Source organism: Mesoplodon densirostris, chromosome 11, assembly GCF_025265405.1.
Source record: "Mesoplodon densirostris isolate mMesDen1 chromosome 11, mMesDen1 primary haplotype, whole genome shotgun sequence".
In the NCBI taxonomy this organism is placed as follows: Eukaryota; Metazoa; Chordata; class Mammalia; order Artiodactyla; family Ziphiidae; genus Mesoplodon; species Mesoplodon densirostris.
Genome location: NC_082671.1, coordinates 36,824,192 through 36,830,191, shown reverse-complemented (window position 1 = coordinate 36,830,191; position 6,000 = coordinate 36,824,192).

The following is a 6,000-nucleotide window of genomic DNA, read 5'->3' as shown; positions in this document are numbered from 1 at the left end:
AGGTGACTTAGGTGGGCCTTGAGATAGTTACAAGGAAGGGGCTGGCCAAGCCAGAAAGACCAAGCTTGTGATTAGAGGGTTGGAACTTTCAGCCACACCCTCCTAGATCTTGAATTCAATCAAGTGGTTGATGACTTAATCGATCATGCTTATGTAACAAAATCCTAGATAAAAACTCTGAAACAGTGAGGCTCTGGGAGCTTGTTGGTTGATGAAAGCATCCATGTCCTGGGAGGATGGTACACCTGGAGGGGACAAGGAAGCTCAGGACTCTTCTAGACTTTGTTGTGCTGTTTACCTCTTCATCTTGCTATTCATTTGTGTCCTTCATAATAAAATGGTCATCATATGTATAGTGTTTTCCTGAGTTGTTCTAGTGAATTATCAAATTGGTGGGGGCTGGATTCTGGGAACTCTCAAATGTGTAGTCAAATAGGCAGAAATACATGTAGATTTGGGATACCTGAGACTTGCAGCTGGCATCTGAAGTGGGGTTAGTCATGTGGGACTGAGCCCTTAACTTGAAGGACCTGTATTAACTCTGGGTAGTTAGTGTCAGAAATGAAGGCCTTTGACCTTAACTTGTGGGGTCCATGCTAACTCCAGTAGTGAGTATTAGAGTTAGATTCACCTGTAATACACTCAGTTGGTGTCAGCATATTGTAGTTGGAACACAGTATGTAAAGTACTGACACAGCGCCCTGTACAGAGGAAGTGCTCAGTAAATGATAGCAGTAATTATTATTGGCTAGAGGCAAAATCATCACTTTTTTCATTTGTTAGACATTTGTTGAGTAATTACCCTGTGCCAAGCAGTATGCAAGGTACCCAAAGATGACTAGGGCTGTCCCACTACACTCCAACCCTCAACAAGCCCACAAGGAAATAACAACAACAAAAAGTGATGATGGAAATAAGTACTGAGTGTTATAGAACCAAAAAAGGAATGATTAACTTTGGGGAGGTTATAAATGGCCTCACAGAGTGTTTTAGTTTGCTGGGGCTGCTGTAACAAATTACCACAAACTGGGGTTTAAAACAATAGATGTTTTTTTTCTCACAGCTCTGGAGGCCACAAGTCAGAAATCCAGGTGTCAGCGGGGTTAGTTCCTTCTAGAAGCTCTTAGAATCTGTGCCATGTCTCTCCAGTGGCACTAGGTCTTCTACCTTCTGTGTCTCTATGTCTAAATCTCCCTCTTCTTATAAGGACACCAGTCACTGGATTAAGGCCCACCCTCATCCAGTATGACCCCATCTTAATTTGATTGCATCTGCAAAGACTTTATTTCCAATTATGGTCACATTTAGAGGTACCAAGGGTTAGGATTTAAGCACATATTTTGGTATTACACAAGTCAATTTACAACACAGAGGTGGTGACTTCTCAACTGGTCTCAGTGGATAAGTATGGGTTTGATATTCAAAAAACACAAACATGGGCTTCCCTGGTGGCGCAGTGGTTGAGAGTCCGCCTGCCGATGCAGGGGACACGGGTTCATGCCCCAGTCCGGGAAGATCCCACATGCCACGGAGCGGCTAGGCCCATGAGCCATGGCCGCTGAGCCTGCGCGTCCGGAGCCTGTGCTCCGCAACGGGAGAGGCCACAACAGTGAGAGGCCCATGTTCTGCAAAAAAAAAAAAAAAAAAAAAAAAAAAAAAAAAAATAACTAGTAAAGACAAATTGGAAAAGACTCAGACACTTATGAGAGACATTACAGAAGAAAAAATTTTGTGACTTATCAAATATAGCACCTAGCACAATGTCTGACACAGCAGTTGCTCAGAAAATTCTTTTGAATATATCAATCAATTAGTCAAAATTACTAAGAGTTCCCTTGGCCATGTCACCAGAAACAAGGAGTTGATTTTTCAGAAAATGATCAGTTTGGGGCGTGTTGATTTGAGATGAAAGCAGAAAACTGAAATGAAATAAACAAATACTGGAGACAGGAGTGAGAAGGGAGTCTGCAGGGCAGGCTAGGGCTGAAGACACAAATATTAGTTTGCGGTTTGCAGGGCAGAAATTGAGACACAGATGTAGAGAACAAACATTTGGACACCAAGGGGGGAAAGCAGTGGGGGTTGTAGTGTGATGAATTGGGAGATTGGAATTGACATGTATACACTAATATGTATAAAATGGATAACTAATAAGAACCTGCTGTATAAAAAATAAAATTCAAAAATTCAAAAAAAAACACATGCAAAAAAGAGAGATATATATATATATATATATATGAGTGTAGTCCACATAGAGATAATAGATGAAAATGAGATTATATGAAATCTCCAACATCTGGAATAAAAAGATCCAAGAATTCAGCCTGTGGGTGCATAGTACAGGCCAGAGGAAGAGTCAGTTAGGAAAACAGAAGAAACAATCACGAATATAGGAAGAAAATACCAAGCATCATCATAGAGGAAAAAAAGGCAAAAATTCAAGAAAGATGATGTGATGAGAGACTAATGCTCAGAATAAGCCCTGAGGCCATTTGATCTGAAAAATTACTAGTATCTTTAGACCCAAATATGCTGGATATTTTCATATACAGACTTGTTATTGCTTTCATTATCAAGACACCATATTAAAATCCAAGCTTTTATTTTTCTTTCAAAAGTTAAGGACAATGAAATAAATTCAGTACAAGAACAAGAGGAACTATGACCACTATGAAAGGCTACATGATGTAGACAACTAATTACCAAGTGTTGTTAGGATGTGTACTCTGAAACCCGATGATGTGGCATTGTTTCTTGAATTTCCGTGCAGAGGGTTTCCTATGAACTGAAATCTGTGTCATTCCCGCCACCCCAATTCATATATTGAAGCCCTAACCCCCAGTATGGGTGAATTTGGAGAAGGGGCTTCTAAGGAGGCAATTAAGGTTAATGAGGTCATAGGGTGTGCTGGAGAACGGAAGGGACAAAACGTATCCACTGAACTGAGAATGCATTTTAAGGCTGAAAAATGAGGCAGGCAGCTCCATACACTCGATGGATCGGTTTATTATAGGGTAACTTACTCACAGGGGGTGATTAGTTGGACAACAATCTGGAAGCATTCAAAGCTGCACTCCACACAGCTGAGGGGCCATTGGGACAATTTTATAGGGTTATGGGGGTAGGTGCTTGGAAACAGGATGTGTACTCCTAAAACAAGATTTATGAAGGGGTAACTAGTCTCGAGGGCACAGGGAATACGTCAGCAACATTTTTCATCATTTGGGGACTAACAGAGCATAGAGGTTACCTGGACCTAATGATCACTAAACAATATCTAATAACTACAAAGCCCTTGATGACAGAAAAGAGATTCACTACACAGTACAGCCCTAGGTAGGTTCAGTGGAAGGACAGGAGGAACTGAACAGGCCCAAGATGGCCCAGTTATGCTAACAGCCATGCAGGGTGGGGCCCTGATCAGATAGGATTAGTGTCTTTCTAAGAAGAGACACTAGAGAGTTGCCTCCCTCCCTCTCTCTCTCTCCCTCTCCCCCTCCCTCTCTCTGTTGTGTGCATGCAAGTTAGGCAAAAGTTATTCTAGAAATACATTCTGGGATGAAAAATACTGTGAAAATAATTTGAAAAGGAAATAGTGAAATGGGATGAACGATAAAAGTGCTGGAAGAAATTATTTTCTATAGTTGAAGGTTTTCTAATCATAGAGATAATACGTTAACTTTAGTAAGTTTAGAAAACACAAAGTAAGAAAATAAAATCCCCCCAATCCTTTCTATCAACCGTAAAAGGATAATTGTTAAAACTTTAGTATTTATTATGTTGTGAAATAATAGATTTTTAGAAAAATGTTTTGATACCTTAAATGGGAAAAGGCTGAGTTACAAGACAATGCAACCCTAATGTTCCTTAAAAATACAGAGAGAGAGAGAGAGAGAGAGAGAGAGAGAGAGAGAGAGAGGGAGGGAGAGAGGGAGAAAGAGAGAAGGAACTGGGGAATAATTATTGCATGTTATTTTCGTGAGGTCATTTTGATGAAAGCCCAAGAAACCATTGAACTTTCACTTTTTAAAATTACCAAGTAATGCACACTACAAATGTTCTCACCCCATTATTGATCTTTACCCTATTCCTGAACCCCAGGGCACCAATGACCCTCTAGAATAAGGCTCAAGGATGAGATGAAACTCAAAGATGGGATAGGTTAGTGATCTTTGTTTCAAAAATTATTTCTGAAACCAGAAAATTCCCTACGACCCACAAGCCTGTGTGTCCTTTGAACATTCATCCTTAGGGATACTGGGTAAATAGGTGCCACCAAGATAGTTGTCTCATACATATTAAGAGCTGTTATCTGCCTCACCTGCTTTCTCTCACCTGTTTTTAGATTTCTGAGACTTTGATGCCTGTGCTTAGCTGGAGCTTCACCACTGATAATACCATGTATCTGTGCCATTGTCACTTTGGCCTTCAGGGTTTCCTCAGCATCTCCATTTGTAATCTTTGCAGTTCATTACTCTCTTACCTCCAGCTGGGGTGGAAACACTTTCTTCTTCTAGTGTCCAAAACTTGAGGGGGAGGGGTGGCTCTAGAGAGCATTCCGTGGCAAAGGGCTAGGTCATAGTGTGAAGCAGTTTTGCGGTCTCACCACAGCCCTCTCCTCACTAGAAAGCATGTATGCTGGCAGGGGGTCTGAGTCTTCATGGATTCTGATGCAGTCTCATGCACGTCTAGCACAGTCTCAGGCACGTCTCATGAACTTCACATTGCTTCCACCCACACTGCCAGAATCATTCTCTACTAACATTCATTTTCTCTCATGGACCCAGTTGTCTCTCTCTGCAATCCAGTTTCCATGCCTATCTCACATCCCACAGATATAGCTGTAAATGTACATTTGAACTCCAGTTTTGGACAGGGGTTAGTTTCCCTCCCATAGGTTTCAGGTCCTCAGCAAAATCAGGGAGTAATACCAAATGTCTGTTCAGTGAATCAGGATGCATTTAGCTGCACATGACAAGATCCTTGGTTTAAAAACTGATTTAATGGGCCTCCCTGGTGGCGCAGTGGTTGAGAGTCCGCCTGCCGATGCAGGGGACACGGGTTCGTGCCCCGATCCCGGAGGATCCCACATGCCGCGGAGCGGCTGGGCCCGCGAGCCATGGCCGCGGGGCCTGTGTGTCCGGAGCCTGTGCTCCGCAACGGGAGAGGCCACAGCAGTGAGAGGCCCGCGTACAGCAAAAAAAAAAAAAAAAAAAAAAAAAAACTGATTTAATAAGGGAATTTATGTCATATAATTATAAGTCCACAAGCAGGACATTCTCCAGGCATAAAACAAATGAGCGGGCCTCCCTGGTGGCGCAGTGGTTGAGAGTCCGCCTGCCGATGCAGGGGATACGGGTTCGTGCCCCGGTCTGGGAGGATCCCATATGCCGCGGAGCGGCTGGGCCCGTGAGCCATGGCCGCTGGGCCTGCGCATCCGGAGCCTGTGCTCCGCAACGGGAGAGGCCACAACAGTGAGAGGCCCACATACCGCAAAAAGAAAAAAAAAAAAAAAAAAAAAAAAAAAAACAAATGAGCAAGTTAATGACCTTATCAAGCATCTGGTTCTTTCTCTCACTAGACCATCCCTAAGACTCACTTCATTCTAATATTGATCTCTGTGTGGTTCCAAAGTGGTTCCAGAGACGGCCAGAGCTGCCGCCTGTTCTTACTCAGATCAAGAAAGAGAGAAATCCCAATGAGATTTGGTTCCCGAGGCCATAAATTATTGCCAATTCCAGTCACGTGCCAGCCTGAATCTGAGTACATGGACCATAGCGATTTTAAATATGGAGGTCAAGGTAGACCTTAGCCACATGGGAAGAGCATACCAGGCAAGGGAATAGCAGGTACAAAGGCTCTAATGAGGGATTCTGCCTGCTGTGTTCAAGGACCAGCAAGGAGTCAGTGTGGCTATGCAGAATGAACAAGGAATCGTGATCAGAGGGTAGCAGAGTGGATGGGGTGTGGGAGAGAGAATGCAGCACGTATGAAGAATCG